This window comes from Pteronotus mesoamericanus, unplaced genomic scaffold (genome assembly GCF_021234165.1).
Source record: "Pteronotus mesoamericanus isolate MK-2021 breed Mesoamerican mustached bat unplaced genomic scaffold, CSHL_Meso_final scaffold_167, whole genome shotgun sequence".
NCBI lineage: Eukaryota > Metazoa > Chordata > Mammalia > Chiroptera > Mormoopidae > Pteronotus > Pteronotus mesoamericanus.
In genome coordinates, this window is record NW_026555308.1 from 21,599,782 (window position 1) to 21,621,340 (window position 21,559).

Consider the following 21,559-nt stretch of genomic DNA (forward strand, 5'->3'; position numbering starts at 1 on the left):
CCATTAAGTATGATGTTAACTGTAGGGGGGTTTTGTGTGTGTGTATGTGTGTGTGTGTATACCCTTTATCAACCCTCCATACCTGCAATTGTTTTTTATAAAAGCCTCTATATTATAATATTATGTCTTTATTATGAAAATTAAATATAGTTCTAGTGAAAAAAAATGACATTGTTAGCCTGACAAGTAGTACAGGTCCATAGACGTACAAAATACTACAAATTCAAAAACAATATGAATACCACAAATTCAAAATTTCACAAATTCAAAATTCTTGATGAAACAGAATGTTATAGAGGAGAGAGCATGAACTTTGGAATTAGTTCTAATCTTCCTTCCTAGCCTGCTTTTTTTCAGTTCATTAATGACCAATTACTATGTCTAGAGATATAGGGCATATAATATAAGGCCCAAAGAAAATATAATCTTTACCCTTATGAATAGTCAGAAACTGTTCTTAGCATTTGGTATATAATTTACAACTCTGTCAATTTCCACTAATCAAAAATTACTGCCTGAGTACCTGCTCTATGCTGGTCTACAGTGCATACAAATATGAATGAGAGAAGGCTACTGTATCATAAAACTTTGGCAGCAAGCAAAAAAGAAAAAGGAGAAAGAGTGAAAGATTTATGGATAATTCCAAGAAGGGAATTTATAGGAAGACTCTCTGGCAGAACTAGTTACCTAATTTGGAGAGGCCAGTGCAAAATGAAAATGCAGGGTCCCTTCTTCAAAAAATATTAAGAATTTGAAAAAGAAAACAAAAACAGCAGAGCATTAAACCAAGCATGGGACACTTCCAAGCAAAAGACCTTGTGCAACTGCATATGCAAGTCCTGCGCCCGTGGAGGGAAGCCAGCCCTGCTGTTGGGGCTGGGCAGGCGCAGAATAAGGCTTATAAATGGGGGAACCATGGTAGCCCCAAAGGACTCAAAGAGTGATTTCAAAATATGTTCATAAAATCTTTAATACTCCTCCCTTCAATGGGTGGAGCCTAATTCTCCTCCTTTGGAATGAGGGCTGGACATAGTGACTCACTTCTAGTGACTAGAATAAAGCAGAGTGACTGTGGAACTTCAGGGACTAGGTGGTAAAAGGCACGGCAGCTCACAGAGGGGAGGTTAGCTGCCATGCCATGAGGACACTCAGACAGCCTAGGGGAGGCCCACATGGCAAGGACCTAACAGCCCCTGCCAACAGCCACCTATGTGAATAAGTCAACTTCGAAGATGATCCTAGGCCACATTCAAGCTGTTGAGTGACTGCAGCTCCTGCTGGCACCCTGGATGAAACCACACGAGAATCCCAAAACCAGAATAGCTAAATTATTCCCAAACTCCTGACTGAGAAATAGTAAATGTGTATTGTATTAGCAGTAGATAACCCATACCACGCTGAAGCTGGAGCCACACAGAAGGTCGTGGAGCAGAAACAGTCTGATGGACTCATCTATTCCTTCTTCAGCCTTCATGCACTTGCTCAAGATTAAAAACCTTGGGAGAGAGTATCTGAGCTTAGGTCAGGATGAGCAGAACCATGAAAGGAAGGATGGTGAACCTGTTGTGGTTTGCCATCTTAATGGGCAGGCACATGGCATTACATTCTCTCCAAGGCTGACCCTATTGGGAGAGGCTTGCTTATGGGAAGAAAAAAGGGCCCGGATATCACAGGTTCTGCTACTTCTACTTAGGGAACTCAGATTCTTAATGCAAGAATGAGGAACTCCCAATAGAAGTGTCAAATGGCAGCTACTTGCTTTAATGGTGCCTGTGGGGTGGGAGACTCTGCCCATTCTTAAAGGAGTTTCAGGCGTCAGTAGCAGACAAGAAAGGAGATGGTGGGTCTCAGCACCAGGTGCACAAAGCAGCTGGCCACTTTTTTCCTCAGGCAGTGAGGCCGCACAACTGCAGAAAGCACAGACTTGGGAATCTGCTTACTGGGAGCCCAGCGCCAGACCAGACCACTAACTATGGACAAATTACTTAACCTCTTTGATCCTCAACTACCTCATCTGTAAAATGGGGATTTAATTAATTCCTACCTTAGTAAACTGTTGGATCCAGCGACATAAGGCTATAGTTACCTTTCTTTTTGCTTATTTCCTTTAAAAAATTTTTGTTTTCATCAAAGTTGTAATGCATAGAGTTTTAAAATACGGAAGACTACTCTAAGGCTAATAACCAAGAGGGCAGCCTTCTCCTTCTCCTCTCTTTTCCTTCTCTCTCCTCTCTGCTCCCAAGTGCCCTTCCCTTTCCCTGCTCCCCTTCCTCTCTCCCCTCTTTGTCTATCCTCTCTAACTCTCACTTCCCAGAGGCAAGCATTTCCTTTTTTTTTCTTTTTGAACAATTGACGGTCAATTTATTAAAAAGATTGATTCAGGAATCTGCAATGGTGACTTCAACTCGACTCCCGGCTCAATACTGATGGAAGTAATCTGCTTAACAATCTCAGAAGGGCTGTGCAAGTCAATGAGTTGCTCTTGGATCCTCATCTGAAATGGATTCCAAGTCTTAGAACCCTCCCCACAGGGACTTTTTCTTGTAGTGATTCTCGAGTCTCTGTAGGCATCCGAATTGGTCCTTTCACTTTGAGATTCTTTTCCTTTGCGCCTCTGATCAAATCAGCACACACCTTCTCCAAAGACTTTATGTTCCGGCTGGTCAGGGTAATTCCAGTTTGGTGAATCGCCACCTGTGTTTCCACAGGTGTCATTCCAGCATCTTTAAAAGCCATTGTTGCGGCATGGCTTCCTGACCAATGTGTCCCTCTGCGAGAGTGAGCAGCGTTGAGCCAGGAGCAGAAGCGGGCTGAACAGAGGTGAGCTGCAGCTCCAACAGCTTCCTCCTCAGAAGGAAAGGACAAGCAACCATTTTCAATTCAATGTCTTATGGAGGCCCCAGGGATTCTAGAGACCCATTATTTGAATTTCATTTAAATGATACGTTTTTAACCCTTTCAAAAGCAATGGCCAAAAGCAACACCTCTCCAAAATGTATTATATACCAAATTTTGACATATATGAGATCATTGATTGATTTAATAACAACTTAACTTATACATTTCATTTATATATTTGAAATTATAACATAAATCTTTGTTTTCTTGGTTTTTATATTGTGGTTTCATGTGAAAAGTTTCCTCTTATTTAAAAAAAAAAAAAAAAAAAGCTTTGAACACCACTGAGACAACAGTTTTGAAAATGCTTGACATGCAGTCAGATGCTAAGGAGAACATCACCGGCCTGCAGAGAGCTTGGAACAGCATCCTGCAGGGCAGCAAGGCTCTCTTCTGAAAAGCAGGGCACAAGTCCCGGTCACCCAGTCATGGGGTGGTTGGTGGCTTCTATCCAAGTTGCCCAGAGACTTGCTGCTGGAAGTGGGAACCAAGTTATATGGAGCAAATACTAGAATGCAAGACTTCCCATCACCGGGTCCTCCCTTTCTCCCATTTCAAGCCCCTACTTCATGAATAGGGGTCAAGAGGGATCTGACCTTCTCCAAGTCCATTTTGATTTCCCTGGGCCTCCTCAATTCCCTCAAGGACCAGGAGGGAGTCTTCCCAACTAGAAGTAAATGGCTCCCATGATCCCTTGTCGAGAGGGGCCCAAAGACAGCCCTGCCCAAAGACAGCCCTGCCCAGTACGAGGAAATCCGCCCTCCCCAGCAGAGTGAGACCCACAGCAGGGGAACCAAACCACACCTCCCACCATGTTCTGTCCTTGCCCCACAATCTGCCTTGGCTACACCAGTACCAATCTCACTGGGTCTCTTACCTCTGTTATGTCAGTAGCCGGTGAAGCCCAGACCTCTCCTCCCTGCTCTTATTCCCACAAAGCTCCGCCAGGCCCATCTTGTCCCTCCTCCTCCTCAATTCTAGAGCCCCCTCTGCTGTATACGCCCTGGAATGCATGTCTACCATCAGCGAATCTCATACCCTCAGCCTTCCCTCTGCTTCTTGTTAATGAAACATGGCTCTCTACTCAGGGCTGCAACTGTGCAGCTCTCTGAGGAGAGGCGCTCGCTTTCTCCCATGCCCCACCGCCAGCAGATGGAGTAGGCTTCCTCCTGGCTCCTCGGGGTTGCTCCCACCCTGTCCTCCTGCCTCCTCCCTTCAAACCTGCAGCCTCCACTCTTACATCATTGGCTACACTCATCGCCTGTGACGTTTCCTGACCCCCCCTCCCACTAGCCTCCCTCCCTCGCTTCGTAATAGTATCGATCATGCCTTTTATTCTCTGATACTTTGTCATCTTGGGAGCTTGCTGACTCTGGAGGGACTGCTGAGATAGCAAACAGCTCTGCTGTGAGCGTACCTTTCACGTTCAAACCAGCCACCCCAGGGTCCATGCCCCAACCACCTCCTGCATGGGCTCTCACACTCAGAGCTACTGCCCCCCTGCCCACAGCCAAGTACCAGAACGCTAGGGCAGCCCCTGTGACCTGGAGCTCACTGAAATTATTTGACTAGCCAATCCTATATCTGTACATCCTGCTTTGCCGATTTTTTCCTTCAGAAACCACAGTAAAGACTCTTGCCATATTTTCACCCCCACCCTCACCTCCTGACTGACCCCGGTGCCTCCCTGTGTGGCCCTATGTGGCGTGGCATGCCCCGTTCACTGGGGATCTGTGAGTAACAAACTGTCTTTTCAGTGGCAGTTGCAGTAGATCTGTTGGCATTGCCATACCTGGATAACAATACGGTCTACATTTTTAAATGCTGATGTTAGTTAGCTTCCTGGCTCACTGCCTCTCTCTCCAACATTATTCCGTCTTGATTCGATCATTTCCATGCACACCTAGACGGTCCTTCCATACCCCAGCCTCTCAATTCCTTGTCCTCCACCCAATCTCAGCCACCCATTTCCAAGCTCATACCCTTGACCTCATAGATGTCAGTAGCTCAATTTTGTGCTTCCCTCTCGCTGGCTGGCACCTCCTACCTTTACATGTTCCTCCTGGAACTTACTACAATCCTTTGAGCCTACCACCTTTTCATTGCCTCCCCACTCCCAACACAACCCCCATTTCTCTCTTCAAAAGCACGGAAGTCCTGACAATAAGCCACAAGCCTTATAGGCTCTGTACCCCATTCTCTCTCTGATGTCATCTGCTGCTCCTCTTCACCTCCTTTGCTTTATTTCCTTCGCACTGGCTCCTCTGGCCAAGCCAGGCACACTTCCACCTCAGGCCCTTTGCACTGGCAGTTGCTGTTGCCTGGAACACTCTTCCTGCAAATACCTGCAGGACTCATGCCCTTACCTCCTTCAAGTCTGCTCAGATGTCACCTTCTAAGTGAAACTTTTCCTGGCCACCGCTCCCCTACTCCCTGATCCCCTTAACTGCCTCCATTTTTTCATAGCTCTTACGTTCTCACACACCATCTAGTTTACTTATTTATTATGTCCATCACTTATCGTCTAGCTCCCCTACTAAAATGTAATCTTTGTGAAGACAGAGATTTTTCTGATTCACTGCTATAACTTTGGCATCTAGAAGAGTGCTTTGCGTATAATATATGCTCAATAGATATTTATTTAAGGAATGAACAAAACATTAGCACCTAAGAGGACCCAGAGATAATCTTGTCCAACTTTCTCATTCATCAAACAGCAGCAGCAGACGTTCATTACTTAGTGTATCAGGCACTGTGCTCTGAGTTTTTTATGTGTTATCTCATTTAGCTCTCAAAGCAACTTCATGAGCTCAGTATCACTACAATCTCTATTTTATTCAGAAGGAAACCGGGGTTAATGGAGGGTTTGAGTTCAGGAACTTATCTCAGATCCTTAAATTGATAAGTGGTGGCACTAGGATCCAAGCCCAGGCAGCCTGAGTCCAAGCCCAAGCTCTCAGGCATCTGGCAGAACATGTATGCAGAAGGTCTCTGTGTGAGAAAGAATGGGAGGAATTATCATTGCGTAGGATACTGGGGCCCAGGCACCTGCTTGATGCAGGGATGCCCTTAATGAAGCACCTTGAACTTGCTGGGGTTGCTGGTTAGGGGTGGGGAGCGGAGGAGAAACCCAGAGTCTCCCAGGCCGGCGGCGGGGTGGCTGAGCAGAGCTGGCTCCTGGTGCCTCCTTGCCGGCGCTAATGCACTCAGTGGAAGCCTAACTGCCCCAAGAGAGTCTTAATGGACCCATGGAGTCACAGCTGCAGCTGAAACAGTGGATGAATAATGGAGAAGACAAGGTCATTAACAACCGGAGCAGGGAGGTAGGGGAAAGAAAAAGTGCTTGGTTTCTAAGGACCGAACCCCATTTCTGACCAAATCTTTGACTCCTCTCTCTCCAGTCACAGCTTCCTTCTTTCTGTTCTAGGGTCCAGGTGTCTACTGAGCCCCAAATCTATCTGTATACCTGGGGTTCTCCCCTGCCAGGAATCTGCCTCACCTGGGCTCCTTATCCCCCCAGCTTTTGTCCACCTCAGAGCATATTGTCATTTAGAGATGAGGGCCAGAGAGAATTCACTGAAGGGCAGGAGCCAGGCTATGTAGAAAAAGCCTCCCAGTGATTCAGAGATGCCACTCCTTCTCCCCTGTGTCCACTGAGAGCCAAGGATGTGCATTTCTGTTTTTTTATTTCTTCCATCCTTCATCCAGTACATTGGTATTAAGAATTTACTATGCATCAGATGTTTGCCCAGGCTCCACATCAAAGATGTGTTAAATAATTCACAAGGGCAGCATAAGAGAAGCAGATAATTTTAGAATAAAACCAAAGCACATGAGCCCTGGAAAGGACCCTGGTGGGAACAGCAGCCTCTGGATTTAAGCTCTGGGTGACTCAGGAGCTCATCTCTTCCTGCTTCCTCCTTTTCCACCCACCTGGGGCCCTGGATGTTTCTCACATGGACTGTATAGTAGCTCCCTGCCTTTTTAAAAACACTATTTTTAGTGTGGTAAAATATACCTAACATAAAACTTACAATTTGAACCATGTTTAAGCACACAGGTCAGTGGTATTAGGTACAATCATAGTGTTGTGCACCCATCACCCATTACCACGATTCACTTCCAGAATTTTTCCATCAAACCAAACAGAAACTCTGTGCCCATTAAACAATAACTCTCCCTCCTAAACACTAGCTCCTCCCTTCCTCCTAGCCCTTGGTAACCTCTATTCTACTTACTTTCTCTATGAATTTCCCTAATATAGGTAACTCTAATAAGTAGAATTATACAATATTTTCCATTTTTTGTCTGGCTTCTTTCACTTAGCATAGTATTCTTTGGGTTCATCCATGTTGTAGCATGTCTCAGCATCTATCCTTTGGAAGGCTGAGTAACATTTCATTGTTGGATAGACCACATTTTGGATGTCCGTTCATTGGTTGAAATTTGTGTGGTTTCCACCTTCTGGCTATTGTGAATAGTGCTGCTAAGAACACAAACGTATCCCTGCTTTTGATTGTGTTCTCCATGCCAGTGTCAGACATGATTTCCTGAAACACAGATTTGTTCATTTACTTTCCTGCTTAAGATCCACAAAGAGCTTCCTGTTGTTCACACAGCTGAATCCAGACATCCTGACCTGGGCATATGAGGATTTCACAATTGTTACCCTCACTTTCAGTTCCCCTCCAACCTTTCCCCTGCTGTGCTCCTTCTGGTTCTCCAAATGCACCTGCTCTTCCCGAATGCCAGTGCTTTTTCGTGTGCTCCTGCCTCTGTGGGAATGCCCTTCTGTTTGCAGGAGTGCCGCTCACTTGCCCAAACCCACCTTAAACACTCAGCCTCCTTGGACCCTGAAAGTGAATGAACCTTTCCCTCCGCATCTGAGGTTGGAAGGAAGAGATTGGAATTCCCGCCTCTGCCACTCATTAACTGGGTGACGTTGGACACGCTTCTTAACCTCAGAATTTCTTTTCTCATCTCTGAAGTGAGCCGTTGAAAGATACTTTTCAGAAAAAGACAAAATCATGGCTCTCATACAGGTTTAAAAGTGAACACACGTTAAAGATTTTATTTTCCTCATAATGAGAGAACCAGACGGCTGTTACAAGTGACTCAAAAGAGTATCTGAAAAACAGACACCTTTATAAATCAGGATTATTGAAATAAACATGCAGTTATAGTCAAATTGGTTTAAGGGGGAACGCTCAGTTGAACCTTCATGGGAAGGAAAAAGATCCATTTCCATCAGTTACCTATATCTTACAGAGTTGTGAAGGAGTTCCCATAGAATCAGAATCTGATGAAGGAGAATGGTGTAGTGCAGAGAGAGCATAACTTTCTCTACTTGACTTGGATCCCCACCAATTATTTGTTTTTCTTCTCTCTGGGCACCAGTAAGACAACTTCTGGGTCCCTTGGTGGTTGACAGAGGCCTTGTACTAGATCTGTACAGTGAATAGTGAGTGGCATAGGCAGGTGACACTATGGGCCTCAACATTTAGCTACTGGTTCAGAGTTCATTACACCTCTGTTGGCCGGGGTCCCTGGGTGACCGTGTGAACAAAACTTCCTGTCCCGCTGTGTTGGATGTGTAACATGAATGGGACATGACTGAGATTTGGGCTTATTTGTTCTGCAGTATGAGGAAGTTATATGCTGCAGAACAGATCTCAGAGGAAGTTGTAACAAAAGCTCTGTGTGCAGGGCCTAACATAGATGTCACTCAATCACTGACTGTTCTTTCCTTCTCCAGCTTGTTACTGTAGCACTTACCACATTTCACCAGAACAACGTATTACTGGGTCTATATCTATTGCTAGAATGTGCGTGCCATAGGGCTAGGGACCATGGCTTTTGAGGAAAGAGGGCATGATTTTTATTGGTCTTTGTATTCTCGAATAGCATTTTACCATCCAGTGGTTTGAATAAATGTTTACTGAATAAACAAATCAAGAGTTTATTGAATTCAAGCTCTGCCACTTGAGCTAGTTACGAATTTTTGAAGCTTTGATTTTTTTTATCTCTAAATGGGAGGGGGAAAAATCCTAATGGAGTTGTAAGAAATGAAAGACAATCATGGGATATGAGAGCCCTTTGTCACTTTTTAAATTTTGTAATCATCAGAAGGAGTATTATAAATTAAAGAAACCAAGACCTCCAAAGTTGGAGTGACTGAGCTCAAACCCGGACAAAAGTTGAGATTTTGAGACTGAAAAATGTCAAGGGTTGAAGGGGCTCTGAGGGACTCTTCCAGAATTCTCCCCGGGGACATCGACCACATAGATCAGGGTCCTGCATGTGTATATGGCTCCTTTTTTGGCTAAATGGAACTGGGGAGTGAGTGACTCACTGCTGAGGTCAGACTCGGCAGTGAGGGGTCCCTGTCTCGTGAGCGTCCCATCAGCCTGAGATGACTCTGAGGGGCCCTGGAAGGCCCATAGCTGTGGTACAGAGCAAGGACGCCAGCCCCTGGCAGTCATTTTGGGAACATATGTTACCCAGGTAGCCCAGGATTTACCTTAAGGATCAAGAAATTTGTTCATCTCCGAACTAGTAGAGAGTAAAGGAGAATTCTTCTGATGTTCTCCTCCAAAGGCAGGGAAGATTACAGGAAGGTGGGGAAAGCAACGTGGGGATTGGATTACAGGAGAGTTAACAGGATTGTGTGCTCTCATGAGGGTTAATACCCCCTTTAAGGGATATTACGGCTGGTATTTCAAACGTGTATTAACTGACGCACAAGACAATGGACAGAGCTTGCTTAAGGCAAAGATAAGCTTTTTACTAAAGAAGTTATATGCCTAGGACATGACTACCCTCCATGACCTGACCACTTAGGAATTTATGATCAGATCGCCACCCTGTGCAGTTACTTTCCATAGAACTCTTTTTCTTTTTCCCCAGTCTCTTTTTTAGATTGCTCCTGAGTATGCTTTTGTGCATTGAGGAACTTCAGGAGCTATAACGTGTCCTGAACATCTATTCCAATGTTCTTGTTTTATGAATATATATAAGAGATCTGATCAGATCACTGGGGAGCAGTAGGGAGGGGCCGCAGGAGAAGGTTGCCTGAGACAATGGGGAACAGTCTAGGATGGGATTGGCTGAGAAGCTGAACCCCCCTGGTGCACATGGAATTATGGGCTGGAAGATTTAAACAGAAGGAAGGCAGAGACTCACCCTCTTCCTCTTCCTTGAGGACGTCTAGATGATCGTGTTGTAGCTGCCTATGTTTCCCAAAGGATGATATTTTAAATGGGAGAAGGAACTCAAGGTGCAGCCTAGGATTGGTCTGGCCTGGCAGAGGGTGGCAGGGTTATTTTGATCTGGGTGTTCTAGAGCAGATAGGCTCTGAGTCAGAAGCCTGTCATTCTTCTAAAGTTGTGTAGCTTTTGTGCTGTTGTTTTAGTTTGTAAACTAACCTTTCAGATAAAAGGTCATTAAAAACTAGCAAGGGGAATGATAGAGGAACTCAAGGGTTAAAGATTTTAGTTAACTGATAGGCTTAAGTGACTAATGCATGTGGAAATCTATTATTCCAAAATTGTGTAGCTTTTGAATAAAGACTTCTTTCTTTTTTTTACCAAACTTCTGCCTCCAGAATTTTGCCTAGTGTGGCGGCTGGCAGCAGGACCCCACTTGCTATTCTGTAAAAGATTAAGAAGCTGAGGCCCAAGCAGAGGTGTTGTTACAGGACAGCGTCTGGGCCCAGAGTGGATCAGCCTCAGGCCTGCAAGTAGTATGTGGGTTCTTGACTTGATGTAGCAAAGATTTCACAACACGAGTCCATGTGATTTTGACAGTATGTTTATCAAATCTGGGGACAGCGAAATGAAAGAAAGGCTTAAGATAGAAGAAGCAACAGGAGAGACGAAGTCAGAGAGAAAGAGAAAAGGGGACCTTGGAGACGGGTTCAGGGATAAGCCCAGGAGGAGCCGCTGCTGCCCAGTTTTCACTGGTTGCAAGTCTCGTGAGACCCTTAGAGTTTAGAAGATCCATGCCTGTAGGAGAAGTGAGGGAAGAGACAGGTGTGGGTGTCTTCCTGAGGGGGAGAATATGCTGTGAATTCTTTGTCTTGAGGCTTTTTATCTGCAGGTCAGAAATACTAGGGGAGATCTCAAGGGAAGGCTTAGCAGAATATTCATTAGCTTTTCAGGTGTGTCCTTCAATATGTTGATTCATCAAAATGTGTGTGTATAAAGGGATCAGGGTTAGTTTTCTGGTTAGTTTTATTTTTAAAGAATGTTATTGAAGAGGGACTGGGACAGTCTGGAATATGTAAACCATGTGCTCCTAAGTGTTCTTCATTAGGGAAAAAACCTTGTGATTCATTAGCTGGCTGTAAATTGCTCAAATTGTTTGGTCTTGTTTAATTGTTCTTTTCTTAGTTTCCCTTATTCCACTTGTTAAGGAGTTTCCCTAGCTTCTCACTATGCTGCCTCAGTGTCTTCACTCACTCACATGGGCCCCTTATCTTGTGTGTGGAGAGGTGTCTTAATTGCTTTGTGTGTGTTTCATTGCTCTCCTCCCCTCTGAGAGTTGAGTTAAGTCTTCATTTTCTCTTCTCTCTCCCACCCGATCCTCCCTCACTGGCTACAGGTGACCCTGGATCTCAGGCAGATGTCCAGTAAAGGCTCACAGAATAGACTTATAAATTGGACAGTTGTTAGGAGAGTAATAGGAATCCTTAAAAATGGTAGGAGACTCTCGCCATCTACTGGTGTGTATGCAGAACTACATACAAATATTTGTGTCCGGTAGCATAATCCCAAAGTGTTTGCCGAGTCCTTTATATTTGTGCAGATATTTGGACTTAGCCCTGACCTCAAGGGGCTTGAAGTCTGATAAAGAGATAAGAGCATCGATAAGTATATTACAATTGTAAACATGTACCATGGAGTGGGGACAAAATATGCCAGAGCCCTTCAGAGGCAGGAAGGGCCGCTGCTGTTTGGAAGTGTTCAGGAAATCACTGAAGCCCCATTGATAACATGACCTTGACATTCTCATCAAATGGAAGAGGAATTTTGTTAGTGAGGTCTAGTTTGGCAAGTGGAATTTTCAGCAGGGAGAGGCTAGGGGTAGAGAGCGGATGTTCTAGCAAAGGAAACAGCATTCAGGAGATGGAAGGAAATTACCACTTGAAGGACTGAAGGGAGCTGAAGGTTGTCTCATGTTACTTAGAAAAGTACAGAATGGCCCAGTGTGTTTGGTTGGGTGGGTAGTGAGTGGTAAGTTGGAAAGTGGACTGGACCTGGTTCAGTGGAGTACATGTCAGCACCGCATTCACACGCCCGTAGGACTTACCATGTGTCTCAGCCTGCCAGCAGCTGCAGCTTTTCGCAGCCTCTGTCCTTGGGACTCACTCCGCACTCATACACAGCAGGCAGGAATGTAGCCCTCACTTACCCCAGCAGCCATCTGCCCATGACTGACTGGAACTGGTTTATAAATACCTTTGCTCCTTCCCCCTACGGCTTAAGTTGACTCTTAAACATATGTTTGACCATTATTTCCCAGAGGTCCCACAGTGGTAACTTGCCTGATAACACACCCTTATAGGTTACCTTCCCTTCCCTACCTCAATTCTCCATTTCCTTCTAGCGAGATAAGTCAAATTCTTATCTCAAGGCCTGTTTCAGAAGAAACTCAATCTAAAACACCATGGAAGACCTGGGGTGCTAAGTTAAGAAGGTTGGACTTTGAGCAGTAAGAGCTTCCTTAATGCCAAGTCATAACAGCCATCATTTGCAGATAGTGTCCTCTAAACTACCACCCTCTACACAGTCTTTCTCGTGACTGTGGGGACTCCCCAGCGAGTTTTAACTTAGCTGAGTTATAGTGCTACGGAGTAAAAGAGTAATACATATATCCCAACCTCTGCCCTCACTTTGAAGATCCAGCCCAGCCAAGTGGAATGCTGCATTTTTAAAAAATTTTATCTTTATTGTATTTTTTCAGAATGCTGCATTTTTTCCATCTATTATTTGTTACAAATTTCCAAGATTCATTCTTTTATCATTTTCTTTCTGTTTAAAGAACATTCTTTAGCCATTCTTTTAAGGAAGGGAGCAAGAACTTTCACCCCTACCCAACAGTTGTAAGATATCTCTCCTTTTTGTAAATGGATTAAATATACCAGTTAACAGACAGAGATTGGCAGAATAGATTTTTTTAAATGACTAAATTATATACTGTCTATAAGAAACTCACTTCAAATATAACTATATAGGTAGGATAAAAGTAAAAGGATGGGAAAAGATATAGCATACAAATATTAATCACAATAAAGCAGGAGAGGATATATTGTTATCAGATGAAGTAGACTTCAGAGGAAAGAAAATGACCAGGGACAGAGTGGTAGCGAGATTATATAAGGATAAGGTGGTCAATCCACCAAAAAGACATAGCAATCTTAAATGTGTGCACACCAAACAGCAGAGCTGCAAAATGTGTGACGTAAAAACGGATAGAAACAAAAAGAGAAATGCACAAATCCACAATTATGCTCGGAGAACATCCTTCTCTCAACATCTAGTACAGAAAATCAGCAAAGAGGTGGAAGAACCCAACACCACCAACCGACGGGATCGGATAGATAGAACACTCCACCCAACAAAAGCAGAATATACGTTTCTTTCAAGTGTTCAAAGAGCGTACATCAAGGAATACCACACATTCTGGGTCATAAGACAAAACCTCAAATTAAAAAGAATTGAAATTATACACAGTGTGTTCTCTAACCATACTGGAATAAAACTGGAAATCAGTAACAGAGAGATAACAGTCAAATCTCCAAAAACCTGGAAACTAAACAACAGACTTAAAATGATCCATGGGTTAAAGAAATCTCAAGGGAAATTTTAAAAATACACTAAATTGAATGAAAACAGAACTACAACACATTAAAATGTGTGAGACACAGCTAAGCAGTGCTAATAGGATACATCTGGCACTAAATGCTTACATTAGGAAAAAGGAAAAGTCTCAAATCAATAATCTAAGCTTCTGCCTCAAGACGTTAGGAAAATAAAAGCAGATAAGCCCAAAGCAAACAAAAGGGAGATAACCATGAGGACAAGAAATCAATGAAATTTGAAAACAGAAAGAATGATAGAGAACATCAATGAAACTAAAAGCTGTTTCTTTGAAAAGATCAATGCAATTGACAAGCCTCTAGCAAGAATGACAAAGAAAAAGAGAGAAGACACAAATTACAAAAATCAGGAATGAAACGCCAGGGACACTACGGACCCTGCGGACGTCCGAAGGATGATGAAGGCGCATCGGGAGCACTCCAACCCCCTGAGTTCAACTCGGATGACAAAGAGCCGATTCCCTAAAACGCACACACTATCACAACTCGCCCGCCCAGTATGAAAAAGATCATTTGAATAGCTTTATAACTCCTAAGGAAATTTAATTTGTAAGTTTAAACTCCCCAAAAGGAAATCTCTCAGCCCAGATATTTTTACTAGAAAATTTACCAGGCGTTTAAAGAGGAATTAGAGAAACACCTAGAGGCCTTGTGGAAGCAGATCCCCGGGCCCTACTCCCAGAGTTTCTAATTGAGTTCGGTGGCGGGGGGTCCTGAGAATTCCCTTCCGATCAAGGTCCGGCTCCCCTCCTTGCTGCCCCGGGACCGCGCTGAACGCGAATCCTGGCTCCTTCTGCGTACTGCAAGCCGGTGGGTTAGGATTGCATCCACGTGGGGCCTAAACTTGCATTTAAATGTTTCCACAGAAGAACTCTGAAGAAAAAAAGTCACAGAAATGAAACAGTTTTCAAGCTCTTAATTCTACATATTGTCTTTTTCAAAAAAAGAAGTATTATCTTATTTTGGCAATTATTAAACACTGTATAACTGGGCGGTTTCTTTTAAAAGTTGAGGTAAAACAAATCCCATTATTAGGTGTTCGATTACCTGAAATTTTTTATTACCTGCTATGTGTTTTCTATCACAATCCTCATAATAACCTGGAGCAACTTCTAAATCATGAGGGAAAAGCTCTATTATGTTCAGCTCAATTTTAATGCTAACTGTGTTTTATAGAATGCCAATGCTTTACAAATTTTCTCAGAACTATTAAAACACTAGAATATTTGATGACCCAAAACATTTTATACCCTAATCAATAATTAATAGAATTAAGATAAGAGCTTATAACTGGAAAATTAGAATGGATCCTCTACCATAGAGATTTTCGGAAATAGTGTCCAAAAACAAATGAGTTTTGCAAAGTAAAATGTACTGATAAAGATCTCATTTTGAATATGTTTTAGATCTAGGTCTCTTATTTAAAACACCAACAATTGGAAAAGGCACAGCTCCCTTCTAACACATCTCCTTTACTTCTGTCTGTACTTTATCTTCAGCATATTTTTCTCACAGATCTCTGTTGGTCTAATTCTCAATGAAGCAGCTGTTGCTACAGAGTACAGCAATGGTTATATCAAGAAAATGTATATGGTTTGACGAAACAGTTTCATACATATCTTTAATTACACATCATCTATGCTTAACAATTCAAATATTACTTGAAAAACCTAAAACTCCATTAAAAAGTTGTAGAAAGTACCGCTGTATTCACAGCTTAATTGTACTCAATATGAGAATAACTATATGGATAGAAACAATGGGACTAAAAACAGAAAACTTAGGTTCTTTTCCCTAAGTTTTTCACCTGAAAACTCGTTTTTCTGTTTTTTAAAAAAATCTATAGCATTTTTATTTTAGCATATTTATCCTTAAAGCTCTATATGAAATATTTTCTGTTACCAGAGGCCTTAAAAGGATAAAACAACTCTTTCATGCCTCAGTACTAGAGCTCATTCCCTTTAGTCCTATTCATTACGAAGATTTCACTGAAAATACTCCTATAGCAGCTTATAAGTACAGGAACCCACACAAATAAGGCCTCCTTTTTATTACAAAATCATAAGCATGTAATTCTGTAACATAACAATATCATGCTCAAGCACACCATATGACATTTTAGGTGAAATGTTCAAATTGCTGTCCATCTCGTGCAAGACATTCACGTACCCTACCAACCACACTCAAGCAAGCCCTACTTCTGCTGGACTCTCTGTATAAGCAATGAATCTACTGGAACCTCATTATAAACTTGTTTGTCTTAGTGTGAAACTTGGTAGTTGTATCTATTAAAGGATGCTGGCCAGTCTCTAAATTTCACCTTCCAGACATATTTAGCTGGCATAATATCTTACATTTTTAAAAACTTGAATGCTTTTAGGAGGGACAAGGACTGTTTAATTCATCACTTCTGCTTATTACATTCCCAGTATCACTCATTTATGTTTCCCAAGATTGCATCTGAGATTGCAGTTTGTGTCAAAAAGCCCAAAGTCTCACTAAAACTTGAGACTGCAGTTTACTGAGGGTAAGACCCTGTGTTCACTGTTGGCCATGGTACAGGCAAACTTCATGAACTGATGCATAGGGTAAATAAGCAAAACTTTTTGTAGGGCAATCTGGCAACAGGAATTGAATTTAAAATTGCTGCAGCTATCTCATTCTAAACAGATAATTGAAGAAGTGCAAAAAGATGAACAAGATTGTTCATTACAATGCTGCTTATAATCATAAAAAAGTAAAAAATATCTATTAAGAGAGGACTGACTAAACTAAGGACGTCACCTATAATCAATCAATTACTAATTTAGGGATTGTTGATAACTATAGTGTGTGTGTGTGTGTGTGTGTGTGTGTGTGTGTGTGTGTGTGTGACAGAGAGAGAGAGAGAGAGAGAGAGAGAGAGAGAGAAGTCTGTCCGGAAAAAATCCAGCCGTTATTAATTTAACAAGAACGGTTTGTGCAGCATTGATGTAACCTGGAAGCCAAGGAGAGTGGACTGGAATGTACACACATGAACAACGACGACTTCACTGTACTAGTTAGTGGGGGTGGTAGACACCATTGAGTGAGCATATGTGCTGTGTGGCCATTGCATTCAAAATGACTGAGCAAGTAGAGCAATGAATCTGCATCCAATTTTGTGTTAAGCTTGAAAATTCCTCTGTGGAAACCACTGGGATGATTCAGAAGGCGTCAGGTATGGGCAACTGGTGATTGGCAGCTTCATCACAACAATGTACCCGCTCAGGCAGTGTGTCTCACACAGAGTTTTTTAGTGAAACATCAAATCACTGAAGTGACTCAGACCCCCTACAGCCCAGATTTGGTGCCCTATGACTTCTGTCTTTTCCCAAAACTAAAATCACCTTTGAAAGGGAAGAGATTTCAGACTGTCGATGAGATTCAGGAAAATACGATGGGGCAGCTAATGGCTATTGGGAGAACTATGTGAGGTCCCAGGGTGTCTACTTAGAAGGGGACTGAGGCATCATTGTCCTAATGTACAATGTTGCATGGATCTTGTGTCTTCAATAAATGTCTCTATTTTTCATAGCACATGGCTGGATACTTTCTGGACAGACCTCATCTATATGGCACATAAACATTACATATATGTATATAGTGTATATATATATTTATTTAATCAACTAAGATGGGGAAAAGTGTGGGTAGAACAGATTTATTAGGGACTATCAGGGGTATAGCTATAGACACTTAAGTTTGAGACATCAATTAATATCCCAGGGAAGGTGTTGAACAGGCAGTAGGATACAGTACATGTCTGGAGTGGAGGGCAGAGACCTAGGCCACAGATAAAACCAGAGAGTCATCAACACTGAGTCATAACTATATGCACACCTAAATAGAGGCCTGGAAAATATTTACCAAAATTTGGTGGTGGTGGTCTGTCGGTGATTTGGTTTTAGTGAATTTTGCATCTTCTTTAAATTGCTATACTACACATGAATTTCTGTAATGAATATGTATCTTTATCAACATAAAAAATTAAAATACAGAAAATAAAAGTAAAAGAAGTTTGTTCTTTATTAGAGTATTTTATTTTTGGGGGGGGGTTTCATAGAGACCTGTCTGATATCCTGTTATTTATCCCAGCTCCTTGACAACTAGCTTGACCCTCAGTTTCCTCATCCATAAAATTAGGGAGGCGAACCACACCAGTAGATCTCCATACTGAGTTTATACCAGAACCTAACAGGGTGCTTAAAAAAAAAAAGTAGATGCCGGATTGCAGTCAAACCTACTAATGATCTCTATTTTAACATCAGAAAATATACAAAAAAATGGAAACCAATGAAAATTCATTTAACCTCAGAATGTATTCCATGACTTTTGGGTTTAAAAGTATAATGGCTTATGCTCATTAAAAAGAATTCTTTTTTTTTTTTTTTGAGACATTGATTAATAAGACTACATAGGTTTCAAGTGTATATTTCTATGATATGATCTGTATCATTAAAAAGAATTCTTATAGCAGACTTTACAAATGGAAGTACACATTAAACAGATTTCCAGAAATTAAATAAATATTTGTTCTAAATTATTAAGTGTTCCACATTCAGATGATATACACTGATTCATTTTCTTGCTCAGTGTTTACAATGTATTTAAATATGTGTGCACTTAAAGAAATTAAAATGATTCATATCAAAAAATAAAGAAAATTAATATCAATTCTATACAATCTCTTACCAAAAGAAGAAATGGAAGGAGCATGTCCCAATTAATTTAATTAAAATTACCCTGATACTAAAACTAGATAAGTAAAGGAATAGAGAAAGAGAGGGAGAGATCTACTATCTACAGACCAATAACTCTCATGAACATAGATGCAGGAATCCTTAACAAAAACTTGCAAATTGAATTCAGCAATATGTAAAGAGAATTATACAGCATGATAAGTGAGGTTTATTCCAGGGATGCAAGACTGGTTCAATATTTGAAAATCAATCAATGTAATCCACCATATTAACAGGCTAAAAAAAAAAAAATCACGTAATCATACTGACACAGAAAAACTGAAAAATAGGAATAGAGGGGAATTTCCTCAACTTAATTCTTCTAGCAGTCGACAAAAAAAAAAAAAATCAAAAAATACCAAAACAACTACAAATAACATCATATTTAATGATGAAAGACGACTTTCTCCTTGAGATTGTGAACAATCAAGGATGTCCCTCTCAACACTTATTCAACATAGTACTTGAAATTCTAGCTAGTATAAGAATGCAAAAAAAAAAAAAGGAAACAAAAAGCATACATATCAAAAAGGAAGAAATAAAACTATCCCTATTTGCAGCTGACACAGTTGTATGCTTAGGAAATTTCAAAGAATCTACAAAAAAACACCCGGCTAGAACTAAGCAGTGAGTTCAACAAGGTCTCAGAAAACAAGATCGACATACAAAAATCAATTGCACCCGCTTCATAGCATATACAAGTATTAACTTAAAAGGGACCAAATATCTAAATGTACAGCTAAAACTACAGAATTCTTAGAGGAAAATATAAGTGTAAATCTCCAGGTCTTAGATTAGGCAGTGGTTTCTTAGGTGACATTAAAAGCACAAGCAACCAAAGGAAAGAAAAATAAAGTGGACTTCATAAAAATTAACAGATTTTGTGCATTAAATGGGCACTATCAAGAAAATGAAAAGGCAACCCACAGAATGGGAGAAAACATTTGCAAATCATATATCTAGTAAGGGTCTAGTATCTAGAATATACAAATATAAAGACCCCTAACAACTCAGAAATGAAAACACAAAAGTAAAAATACTTGAGTAGACATTTCTTCAGAGAAGGTATACAAGTGACCAATAAGTACACAAAAAGATGCTCATTATTATTTGTTATAAGAAACATAAAAATTAAAATCACAGTGAGATATCACTTCACATCTTACTAGGATGACTCATCAAAAAGACAATTACATGTGTTGACAAGGATAACCAGTTACATGGAGAAATTGGAATCCTCATACATTGCTGGTGGCAATGGAACTGGATGCAGCTGTTGTGGAAAACAATTTAGGGTAGTTTCTCAAAAAGTTGAACATAGAGGTCCCATATACCCAGCAAGTTCATCTCTACATGTGTACCCAAGGCAATGAAAAGATATGTTCATACAAACACTTGTACATCAATGTACAGCACTATTCGTACTAGCCGAAAAGTGGGAAAACCCCAAATGTCTTTCAGCTAATGAATGGATATAAACAAAAGATGGTATAGTCCATGTAATGGAATATTATTAAGCCATAAAAATAAATGAAGTACTAATATGTGCTACAATATGAATGAACTTTGAAAATACGCCAAGTGCAAGAAGCCAGATGCAAAAGGCCACATATGTTGTAATTCCATTTATGTGAAATGTCCAGAATAGGAAAACCCATAGAGACAGAGGTATATTAGTATTTTCCAGGGCTGAAGGGAGAGGAGAATGGGGAGTGACTCCTGTTAGGTATGTGGTCTCTTTGGTGGGGGCGGGGGTGCGGTATAAATATTCTGGAATTAATAATGATGATGATTGTACAACCTTGTGAACATACTAAAAATCACTGAATTGTACACTTTAAAATGGTGAGCTTTGTGGTGTGTGAATTATTTCTCAATAAAAAAATGAAAATTTAAAAATTAGTTTTATTATGGCCCTGGTCAGGCAGCTCAGTTGGTTATAGCATCCCCCTGATATGCTAAGGTTGCAAGTTTAGTCTCTGGTCAGGGTGCATGCAAAAATCAACCAATGAATGCATAAATAACTAAAACCACAAATTGCTGTTACACTCTCTCTCTCAATCAATAAATAAAAAAAGAAAATAAATTGATTGCATTATGGAACAGATGGGCTAGAGATAGCCACACGCAAGAACTGATGTGCAAAAACTATTCAATGGAGAAGGAATAGTCATTTTTTAAAAGATTTTATTTATTTATTTTTAGAGAGAGGGGAGAGAGGGAGAAAGAGGGGGAGAGAAACACCAATGTATGAGAGAAACATCTACTGGTTGCCTCTTTCACGCCCCCAACTGGGGGCCTGGCCAGCAATCCAGGCATGTGCCATAACTGGGAAGCAAACCAACGACCTTTTGGTTTGTAGGCTGACACTCAGTCCTCTGAACCACACCAGCCAGGGCAAGAATAGTCATTTTAATAAATGGTGCTAGACCAATTGAGTATCAATAGGTAAATAAACAAACCCACCAAGCTTGCCTTAAATCTCATACCTATACAAAAATTAACCCCAAATTCACTCTAGATTTAAATATAAATGGAAAACTAGAAAACTTTTAGGAGAAACAGAGAAAAAAAAATCTTTGAGACCTACAGTTTGGTGAAAGGTTTTTAGGGATGACACCAAAAACATGATTTATAAAAGGAGAAAAATTAATTAAGTAGACTTCACCAAAATTCAGCCTTGTGACCTACGAAGGACCCCATTGAGAAGATGAAAAGACAAACTACGGACTGCAAAAAAATATTTTCAAACCACGTATAGGACTCATAGCAAAACTCAACAAGCAATCTAATTAGAAAATGAACAAAAGCACTACAGACATTTCACCAAAGAACATATATGGATGATAAATAAGCACATGAAAAGATGTTCCATATCGCTGGCCAATAGGGAAGTGGAAATTATGACCACAATGATTTATCACTATTAGAACGTTTAAAATAAAAAATAATGACAATCCCAAATGCTAGCAAGGATGCCCAGAAACTGGATCACACATTGTTGGTTGGAATGTAAAATGAC

General features: G+C 41.1%; 1 pseudogene; it reads right to left on the reverse strand.

The window, feature by feature from the left end:
- Positions 1 to 2,342: 2,342 nt before the first annotated feature.
- On the reverse strand, positions 2,343 to 2,736 carry LOC129083426 (40S ribosomal protein S20-like; annotated as a pseudogene).
- Positions 2,737 to 21,559: the final 18,823 nt, after the last annotated feature.